The following is an 11,816-nucleotide window of genomic DNA, read 5'->3' as shown; positions in this document are numbered from 1 at the left end:
AAGAACTTCATTGATCAGGTCCTGAAATACTGCCGGTGCATTACAGAGCCCAAAAGGCATTACCGTGTACTCATAGTGCCCATATCGGGTATTGAACGCTGTTTTCCACTCGTCTCCCTGCTGAATTCTCACCAAGTTATACGCCCCTCTGAGATCTAACTTGGTGAAAATCTTGGAGCCTTTTAGACGATCAAAGAGCTCAGTAATCAAAGGAATCGGGTAGGCATTTCTAATCGTTATTTTATTCAAGCCTCGATAATCAATGCAAGGCCTTAACGTACCATCCTTCTTATTCACAAAAAAAAAAACGGCCCCGGCAGGAGAGGAGGATCTCCTAATGAATCCTTTGTCTAGGTTCTCACGAATATACTCCTCTAAGACTAAGTTCTCCTTAGTGGATAAAGGGTATACCGTACCCCTCGGAGGCATGGTCCCAGGCAGGAGTCTGATCTTGCAGTCAAAGGGCCTGTGTGGAGGTAAAGTGTCAGCATTCTTTTTGTCAAAGACTGCCTTTAAATCCAGGTACAGAGGCGGTATTTGTACGTCTGTAGACTGGGTAGAATTAGCCGGTGTGTTAACTACGCAAACCGGTGAGACTTTCTGTAAGCACCTGCTCTGGCAACCCTGACCCCATGAGACTATCTCCCCTAGTTCCCAATCAATAATAGGGTTATGTTTCTTTAACCACGGATACCCCAGGACTATAGGAACAGAAGGGGACGAAATAAGCATAAGAGATATACCTTCCTCGTGTAGGATACCAACAGTTAAGTTAACAGGTATGGTCTCCCGAAAAATAACAGGTTCAGATAATGGTCTACCAGCTATGGCCTCAACGGCCAAGGGTGTATCCCTTAGCTGGGATGGAATAGAGTGTTTAGTAACAAAAACTTGGTGAATAAAGCTCTCAGCAGCTCCGGAATCTACCAACCCCATAGTTTTTAGTACTCCCTTCTCCCAAGCTAAAGAAACAGGTAGCAGAAGCCTGTGATCTTTATAATTATGTATAGAGGACAAAATAGAAACACCCAAGGCCTGTCCTCTAGAGAAACTTAGGTGCGAGCGTTTCCCGGGCGATTAGGACAATTTAGGCGTAGGTGCCCTCTTACTCCACAATACATACACAACCCCTCCCTTCTCCTGTACTGTCTCTCTTCTTCTGAGAGGCGAGTATTGCCTATCTGCATAGGTTCTGGAAAAGCTGAGGTTGTGGATTCAGGACTTTGAAATGAGGGAGCTAGTTTAAAGGAAGGTCTACGGGTTCTATCTCGAGTGTTCTGCCTCTCTCTTAAACGTTCATCAATACGAGAAATAAAAGAAATTAAATCCTCCAAATTTTCAGGAAGCTCTCTTGTAGCAACCTCGTCTAGAATTTCATCTGATAATCCGTTTAAAAATACGTCTATATAAGCCTGTTCATTCCACTTAACTTCTGCCGCCAAGGACCTGAACTCTAGTGCATAATCCACAAGGGTTCGGTTATCTTGTCTAAGGCGCAACAATAATCTAGCTGCATTGACCTTTCTACCTGGAGGGTCAAAAGTTCTTCTAAAAGCAGCGACAAAGGCATTATAATTATAGACTAACGGGTTATCATTCTCCCACAATGGATTGGCCCATCTCAGAGCCTTATCAATGAGTAGTGTGATAATGAATCCAACCTTCACCCTATCTGTAGGGTAGGAGCGGGGTTGTAATTCGAAATGAATACCTATCTGGTTTAAAAAACCACGACACTTATCCGGAGAGCCACCATAACGTACAGGAGGAGTAATACGGGAAGAAGCACCTACTGTGGCTACCTCTAGACCTGAACTTACAGGGGAGATGGATGTAGTACGCATCTCTTCTGGTTGATTATTAGAACGAGATAATAAAGCCTGCAGCGCTAGAGCCATCTGGTCCATTCTATGATCCATGGCCTCAAATCTAGAGTCGGAAGAACCAACCTGAGTGTTTGTACCTGCAGGATCCATTGGCCCTGTCGTAATGTCAGGATCGGGACAGGGATCCAACACGCAAAGTACAAACAGGAGGTATGTACGTATACCGGACCTTAGAATGGCCGGACTAACGTAAGGAGTAAGCAAAGAATGGTCTAGAGACAAGCCGAGGTCGAGGGAACGAGAGAGCAGATAAGCGAGAGACAAGCCGAATCAAAGGGTAATAGAGGTAAGCAGGGTAGAACAAACAAGCCGGGTCAAAACCAAAGAGACAAATAGATAACAAGAGCACTGAGTGACTAGACAAGCTAGAACCACCACAGGGCAATGAACAAATGCATAAAGCCCTACTTTATACCCTGGTTCTAGATAGGTAATCACGCCCCCGACGAGTCCTGATTCGTGGTCGGGACTTGATTGACAGGTCGGAACGGATTGTCGTCATGACGTCGGCTACTGAGCGCCGCGTCATAAAAGGAAGCGGGTCCCTCGCGGCCGGCGTGTAAACGGCCGAGAGAACTGCGAGGAACGAGTGAGTCAACCCCTCTGAGAGGATGAACGTCTAAGTATCTCACCTCCTCTGAGGTAGAGACAACAGGTACCCTGACACATGGATTGTGTGTAACCGAACCATATAATCCCAATTGCACGAACAGAGTCTTTTTAAAGTATTTTAGCCAGGTCTATTGCAGCGGCCATAGTCCTGGGGCAAGAGGCTGGCGAGCAGGCCCCTCCAAGAACCAGTAGCAAGGTTCTGTTCGCCACAATTTGTATTCAGCGATGTATCACAGGTAAAATGTTACCCCCCGTATATTCTATGGGGTTTTTGAATGTTAGAGGGTTAAATATAGGGCAGTTTGCCAGATTGGTTTGCTGGGCCACTGAATGGCAGACCAGGAATGAGAATTACCTCTATCATGGCATATCATTCGCAAAAGCAGACAACCTAGGGTATTCAAAATTGGGTATGTCCAGTCTTTTTTAGAAGCCACTAGAAGTCACAAACCCTGGTTAAATTTAGTGTTCATAATTTTCGTTTTGCGTTTTTCACAAATAAACTGCCTTTCACTATTGATATCATTGTCATTTTATGTATTACTGATCAAAAACAACCATATTTGTGTTCAGCCTAGGGTATTCATAATGGAGTATTTCCAGTCTTTTTTAGTAGACACAAAGTCAAAATCCTGGCCAAAGTTAGTGTTTATTTTTTGCATTTTCACAAAAACCCTTGGAGAGCACTAAGGGACCGGGGTGAGGGGGAATGTGAGAGAACTTAGGGACAGGGGTGCATGGGAGAGCACTAAGGACGGGGACAGGGGATAGCACTACGGGTCAGGGGAGAGTACTAAAGAAAAAAGGGGGCAGGGGAGAGCACTAAGGGAAAGGGGAATAGAAGAGAACTAAGAGACAGGAGAGCACTAAGGGTCAGGAGGGGAGAACACTAAGGGACAGGTGGGAAGTGGGGATTTCTAAGGGATAGGGGGAAAAGAAGAGACCACTAAGAGATGGGGAGGCGAGGAGATGAGAACACTTAGAGACCATTAAGGGATGGGGGGGAGTGTAAGAAAGAGAGGCTAAGGAAGGGGTGAAAGAGAAGCAAAGAAGGGCTGGTAGGGGAGATAGAGACACACAGAGGGGCTCAGGAGGGAGATACACAGAGTCGCTTGTGAGGGAGACACACAGTAGGGCCTCGGGGGGGGGAAGACACACAGAGGGTCCTGGTGTAAAAGAGACCCACACACAGGCTAGGAAGAGTAAAAGACACAAAGGGGCTCGGGGGAGTAAGACACGCGAATAGGTTGGGAGGATGTAGGAGACATAGAGGCAAGGGGAAACAAGGGGCTTGTAAGAGGTACACTAAAGAGGGGTGTAAGACACAAAACTTAAAGAAAGAAATATACAAAAAGAATTTAACAAAATAAATATAATAATAAAAATAAAGAGCTGCACCCCTCTAAACCCCTATCCTACCCCACAAACCTTTCTTTTCACACTACAAACATACACAATGCATCCTTACACATTCACAGAAACACACAATTTGTCCCCCCCACACACACGCACAGAAACATGCAATGCATCCCTACTCACACACAGACACACCGAAACATACAATGTATCCTACACTCATACAGACACACACCATGCTTCCCTTACATACTCAGAAATACACAATGCATCCATTACACAAACACACAATGCAGCCCTTGACCACATACATACACAGAAGCACACACTGCTTTTCTTACACACACAATGCATCTCTTAAACAACACTCAATGCACCCCTTGCAGACACAGAAACTGCATCCCTTGCATACACAGAAACACATCTTGCATCCCTTACACATACAAACACAGATTCACACAATGCATCCCTTACACACACACCCAGAAACACACAATGCATTCCTTAAACACAAAAACACACTGCTTTCTATCCCTTACACACACACACACACACAAACACACTGCATCCCCTATACACACACATTACATCCCTTACACAAATTGGTATCCCTATAAACTACATTCCATAAGAACACGCACACATTACATCCTCTACAATAACACAACACATCCCCTACACTCATACACTCCACTCCCTGTGAGCGAACTCATGGGTGGGCCACGTAGGTGGACTTATGGGCAGGTCTTGTAGGCATACTCACGGTCAGGCCCTGGGGGCCCAGACCTTGAGCTGTGTAAGAGGCCTGAAAAAATGGAGCTGTCTCCTGTTCATTGATTTTTGTGAACACTGTCAAACAGCCTCCAGGGAGCCTGTTCCATGCCAGACTGCAGCCTAAGCCTATCATCATCCTTTTGTCCTTATCTGGTGGTAAGTAGGCAATCTAGTATAAGTGGCACTAATCTCTAATTTACCGCACATTAAAGGGACACTATAGTCACCAGAACCACTACAGCTATATGTAGTGGTTCTGGTGTCTGTAGTCGATCCCTGCAAGCTTTTTAAAGTAAACACACTGCCTATTCAGAGAAAAGACACTGTGTGCAGCACTTGCATTAACTCATATGGAGTTAAAGAGAGCTATAGTGCCAAGAATACAGCTTTGTATTCCTGGCACTTACAGTATCCCTTTAATGAAGCAGTCAGGGTATATAGATTGTGGATAAAATAACCTCACCACTGGGGTTTGGAGGGGCCTGTTTGCCAGCCTTTTGCCCCATGATTATGGGCCCTGCGAAAAGACAGGCTAAAAAATGACTTCCATGGTAAAATGTGCCTCTTTCCCTCCATCTTTTTCCTGTCCTATTTTTCTCCCAGGGACACAGTCAGACCAGTTGAAACTGGCTGCTTTGTCCCTCCTCAATCTCCCATCAGCCCTTGCTATTGTTTAACCCCATAGCGATCCAACTGTATTTGTGAGATCTGAGCGCTTTGCGGACATATTGAGCGCTCAGACCCAAGCTATCGGGGGATATGTTGTTCAACATTGTATTATAAGAGTTATGTATTTTTATGTGTTTTTTTGTAACAGTTTTTGACTTAGAGATATTTACTCTACCTGGAAATAATTAAGTTACCACAGCCACTTAAGCCAATTATCTCCAGGATAGAGGAGAAGATAGACTGGCCGCACTGCATAAATCTGTGGAACTATTTTGGGCATGAAAGCCATGCTTGCGGTTGGTCAAATATGACTTCCAGGAATTTCCTGAACCCCTGCTCTGATCTGGGTGATTTTTGGATATGTTGTTCACCCATATGTGGTGTTTTGGGGTGTTTTCTGTGTTTTGGGAAAAAAGTGTGTTTTCTGCGTGTAATTAAGTTAGCCCATTGTGTTTGTTAATTGTATCACAGGCAGAGGGGAGGGTTTTTGTACATTGTCTGGGAGTGTCTAAACTGTACAAGTCTGTCCTGATTGGTTTTGTAACTTTGTATCCTGTGTTCCACAAGGTCCACGTGGGTGGTAACCTTGTGGGAAAACCTGTATATAAGAGACAATAAAGAGTTCCTGTTTTTTTTTTTTTTTTAATTCTTTATTTTTTGCTTTGCAAGACAGCAGATACATAGCATACAAATAAACAGAACCAGAAATGCGGCACACAAATATGCTTCAATACAATGGTGCTTCGTGACGTCGGCATCCGTGCTGCCGTATTTTTCGAGCGTGTCACAATCTAAAGTCTGTGCTCGTATAACGTGGCGTTGCCAGCAATTTCCAGTCATGCTGAAACGTTGTTGAGTATCGCATTACATCCCACAAAGTGTTTTTAAATAAGTGAATAAAACAAAGAACTAAGAACTATCATATTTCGATTCGTATTACCGCACTACTAAGGGTGTTATGAACAAATCGCATTTGCTTCTCTAGCGGTACTGCAGACCCCTTTTATCCCCGGAAATTGCGAGTAATCCCTTACAATTGTCTATGAGAGATAGTTGAAGATATGAGAAATTCAGGAACAAGAGAAAGGGGGAGATTCCTCAGAGGTTTGAGGAAGAAGAGAGAGATAGAAAGAGAGAGAGAGGAGGGAGGAAGTAGGAGAGGGAGGCGGATGGGAGTAGGGCGTAAAACGGGAGGGGAGTCGGTCCGAGGAGTGCCTCTATGCCAGTAGCGATACCAGGTGGAGGGGAGAAGCCCCTCCCCACCCACCACCTGTCCTAGGCGCCCCTGTTGGCAATCCCTCTGTGAAGAGAGTGACAAGCGGGGCGGTGGAGGACCAATCTCCTCAATGTCTATAGTGTGGTGAGGCTAGGTCAGGTATGGTTGAGTCGGGTCGCGCCTCAGGCGCTGGCTATGCTATTAACCCACGGATCCCAAATCTGCTCAAACTTCCTAATAGTCCCCCTGACCTGAGAGTGGTGTTGTAGGTGTGGTCCCGAAGGGCAAACTTGGCTGATCTGGGGAGAAGCGTCTCCTGTATAAAAGCGATATCCGGATCTAGGCGTTTAAGTTCCCTAAATAAGAGCCGTCTTTTCTTGGGAGCGTTCAGGCCCTTCACATTGAGAGAAACTAGTTTAATGGGCATGTGTCCGTCCGTGGTGAGCCGCTATGCAGAGACTTTTCCTCGTCCCTGTCCCTCGCTTATAGAGTCGGACCGCCTCCTCCCGCCCCCTCCCAGGGGAAATGGGGGGAAAAAAGGTCAAGGGGAGAAAGAGTAGAGTGAAGAAAAAATAGAAGGGAAATAGAGAAAGAAAGATGAGAACTTTGTACAGAAATCGCCTGGTCTTACCTGTAGCCAGACCTAATTGGGGTGAATGTCCCCACGCCCCCAGCTCCTGGAGAGAAAGCCATGGGGCAGAAGGGACATGGACCAGCCAATTCAGGCACTTTCCAGTGCCGACTCTAAACAAAAACTATAAACTCCACAACCTGGGTAACAAGAGCCCACGTATAAGGTGGTGGCCGCAGCAGAACAAAATGCGAATCGTCACAAACCATAAAAATTTAAGAGAAAGGTACATGGCCTACATCCTTGTGCGACACTTTCGGGCATGTAGGGGAAGTTTCATTATGCATTCGTCATTTACATTATTTACCATACACATATGAAATGCCGCGACAGCATACATTCCTATATCAACAAAACATTAAGGCATGGCGTTCTCTAAAGCTGCTGAACCTTCATAATTTTGGTTTCATTTTGGTTTAATATCTAAAACTCAAGCTGGGCTGATAATGCAAGAAACAAACATAAATTATAGGCAAAAATAGGGGAGAAAAAAAAAATATGATGCCCAATCCTGAAGGGGCTAGACTAAATAGGAAGTCATACTACCCTGGTTTTGCTGCCGGTAGGTCGCTAGCGTGGAAGAGTAGCAGCTATGTACAAGTGCAAGCCCATGGGGTTTAGTTATACCAAATACTATCAATTCCTATTTTAATCGGCATACGCTAGGTCCGTCGCCGGATTAACTGCCTATGTTCAGGGATGCCTAGATACTATCGGCAGCTCACCAGAGATGAAGCACATCTACCTGCAATTACAATTGGGACCGCGATCAGGGTGGCGGATCTCTGGCCGTAGTATTAGAAGCAGTACTCACTGCGGTGTTGTTAGGTGATATAGGGGGATACTGCAAAAACGGGTGCCAACGTATCGATCCGTACTGGAGGGGATATACGCCGACCCCGTCGGGGGCGCTCCCATGGGACCGGCCCGCCGCCCGCCCTTCCTTGTGTCCGGAGCTAAACTGTTGCCCCCTAGCGGCCCCTCGCGCTAAGAACAATCAGGGTCAAAAAGCCTCCACCGCCCCCCTGGCATTCAAAACTTACATCCCAAATACCACGGAAATCCCACGCAAAGACATTGAACCCGCTCCCCCACCCCCAGCCCGTGCCCCCGTCGACATTAAACCCTTCTCGCCCCCTCCTCCGGAATAAAACAGCGTGTTCAAAACCCCAGGGTATCCCACTAAGGTTGGGCCTGTGACATGGCAGCAAGTACTGCGGGTGAACCCCCAATGCCAGCTCGTACGCTACCCCACCCCCACCCACCCGATGAGAGGGGTAAAAACAAAAAGGAACCCACACGTAAAAATAATGTATCAACATGAGCACAGTAAATATAACGCAAGGAGGCAAGAAAACTGGAGTCTCAGTCCGCATAAAACCCCCCTAGCTCCCATATATGGGAGCAGCCCGGCGGGATCGATACCTGCAGGTCGAGGGACCCCCTCCCCTCGAGGCCTTCCCCCACCCCCAAAAAGGAGAGAGGTCACGGCTGCAGCCAAAAACCCTCCTTTCATGCAGGCATCAGGCAGTAAAAACTCTAAACCCTAGCCCACCCAAACTGGGAGCTTGAGGCCCTGGTGCGACCCGTCCGTAGGCCCTTGGGGCTCTACCAAACACTCCCACAATTATACCTCGGCTCCATTCCTGTTGGGGCACCCCAGGGCAGACCCGTAACCCGCATGAGCCCGCCCAACGAAAGATCGCCCTCCCGGCCCAGCCATTGATGCGGCCGGGATAGCCCCACGACTGCCAACCCACCTGGGCCTCAATCACCCGTCGCGTACCACTCACGCGGGAGGGGTCGGAGCTCCTCTGCCGCCGGGGGGAACGCTGCTGCATCAATATCCTCCTGGATCCCCAAGCTCTGTAGGAAGGCAACCGGATCTCCTTCCGCGTACAGGGTTCTGGTGCGCCCATTCTGAAATGCGAACAGCCGAAAAGGAAAGCCCCATGCGTACCGCACTTTGTGCTTCTGGAGGAGCTCTGTCACCGGCCGCCATCGCCTCCGTTTCTGGAGGGTCTCCGGTGTCAAATCCTGGTACAGGGTGAGTTAGACTTCGCCATATCTAATGGGGCCCTCACGGCTGCGCTTCATGAGGGCTTCTTTTGTTTGATAGTACAGGAACTTAACGATGATGTCCCTGGGCCGTTTATCGTCTGCCGCTGTTGTCGAAGTGCTCTATGGGCTCGTTCAATATGCCATTGGGGTTCAGGGACCCCAGGGAGAAGTGGCTTCAATATTGCTGTCACGACCTCCATTAGGGGCCCTTCACCTTCCCTCTCTGGCAGACCCCGCAGTCGGATATTATTCCTGCGGGATCTATTCCCCATATCATCCAGGGCAGCTTCCACTACAGTCAGTCGCGAGGTCAGTTTGTTAATATGAGCTGTGGCAGTGTTGTGAGCCACTACTGTGGACTCAACCCGCGTTTCAAGCTCGGCCGTCCTCGCGCCCAGGGCCTGGATTTCTGCTTTAACCTCCTTGGTGTTTCTGGCGATCTCGGTGGCTAAGTAACTACGTACCTCCGCCAAATTAGCCAAGATCTGTGCAGCACTCGTGTCTGGAACCTCCGATGCCGCCGCCATTCCAGGGCTAGGAGGTGAGTGTGACACCCGCGGGCTCTGCCGTCCGCCATCTTGAGGCGTGGATCTCATGGCGCGGGAGGCCGCGAACATCTCGGAGACTGTGGTGCCCTGTTCTGTCGGCCTTTTGGGTTGTTTCTTCGAGGCCCGCTTCTCAATGACGGTTCCTCCGATAGTACCCCAGGTTCTTCGTGAGTCTATATGCTAAAATATGCTATTGGCTTCGTGGTCCCAGCGGTGCTTCACTTGGAGACGTCCATCTCGCTCCGGCTGCAAACCACGCCCCAGGAGTTCCTGTTTTACCCTCAACATAGAGCCTCATCTCATGTGTGGGGGAAAATGTTGCATCTACACTGGGGATTGCTATAGGCTGTATACTCCCCTGGCTATAATCACTAAGCTCTTTTAAGAGCTTGTTCCTGCTTCACTCTCTGAAAGAAGAGAGGTTCACCCACTGAAGCCTGGAGCCTTGTCGTAGGTCCAGGGTGGCTAGGAGACTGCGAGACCCCCAACCAAGCTGCGGCGGTTCATGGGGTCTGCATTGCTTATGGTGTCAAGTGGAGCGCTTGGAGCCCTCAGGAACCACTAGGAGCTTCCATCAACGGAGGTACCCAGTCGGGGTGCCAGGTGATCCGTTACATAGATCATGCCTCTGAAGTCTCACTCCTCAGTTGACTGCTATCTAGCAATTAAATCACTTTTGTTTCTATTTATGAAGAGCTAGCCACACCACTCCTGGCTAAAAGGGCTGAAAAATTATTTATTTTAAAACTGAAGTTTTTTTTACACAGCATGCCATGGTTTTTAAACATAGAAAAGAGGACTGTCACTGTGAGCTACATGTGATTGCACATTTAAGAAAGTGAGAAATCAACAATTTGCATGCATATACGTTATAGCTTGCACATTTCTTGTACAATGTTTGCGATCTTTAGTCACACACATTGAGGATGTCTTTGACTTGGTCATGAGAACGAAATACCTGGCATAGCATTTTTACCATTTAAAATTATTAATCATGCATCCTGAAGTGTGTTTTAGTATTTTACACTTACTATCTATTGGTTTAATTAATTTGATTAATTCTTTCATTCTTAAGCATGTTATCTCTTCAGTAGGTCTAGTCAGTTCCAAACTTTCATCAACTATCTAGATATATACACCTAATTCTTCTACAAACGCTGTGTAAACAAATACAAACCATCAAGAATGCAAGGAGCACTATAGTATTAGGAATACAGACATGTATATAATGCCCCTAAAGGTTTAGGTGCCTGATCCCCTTCTGCCTGCTCCCCTTTTTTACCATTGATAAACCTCAATGGTTTAGATATTAAAGGTTGGATGATCTCAGGCAATCCAATGTTTCCACATAAGAAAGCACTTGAGCGGCAGAGCATAGAGATAATCCCTATGAGACCATCTGATTGAAATTGACGAATTTCACTCTATTTGGATGGAAGCGCCTTTAGTTGCTGTCACTCCTGCAGAGCAGCAAGGTTTCATTGAGATGAAGTGGTTTGAGTGTTTATAGCGTGCACCTGTAACCAGTGTAATTGCAGGCAGGGTAAATAAATGGTTGATTGTCTAACACAGCCTTTTTCTTTTTAATGTTTCTTTTCAAGAGATAGGGCTCTGTAACCAGAGATCAACAATCTTATTTAAGAAAATAAATCACAATCTCTTATCAAATAACATTGCACAATATTTGCAATAGTCCACTGAGTAAACAAATATGAGTGAGAAATTTTTCTAGGTTCATGTAATACTTTCAATGCAACACAACCACGGATGATATGCTACATACTCCCTTCATACTTAACGGTCTATGGACTTATTTTCAATCTTGTCAATAAATAGCTACCTTAAGCAGTCGTTATTAACAACAGACACTAGCCTGCAGCGGCTACTAATTCCTGACAGGTTTTACTGGCTAGACACCAATAATGACACCAATAATTCTGACTGGTCACAGATTAGCAACTTGCTGGTAAAGTTCACAAAAACATGCTGGGTAACTTGTCACCATAACAACCACCCCTTGCTAGTGAAAAAGGCTCACCCTAAGTATTTCACCCTGTGATAAG

Source organism: Pelobates fuscus, chromosome 1 (genome assembly GCF_036172605.1).
Source record: "Pelobates fuscus isolate aPelFus1 chromosome 1, aPelFus1.pri, whole genome shotgun sequence".
In the NCBI taxonomy this organism is placed as follows: domain Eukaryota; kingdom Metazoa; phylum Chordata; class Amphibia; order Anura; family Pelobatidae; genus Pelobates; species Pelobates fuscus.
This window is presented reverse-complemented; position numbering follows the sequence as displayed.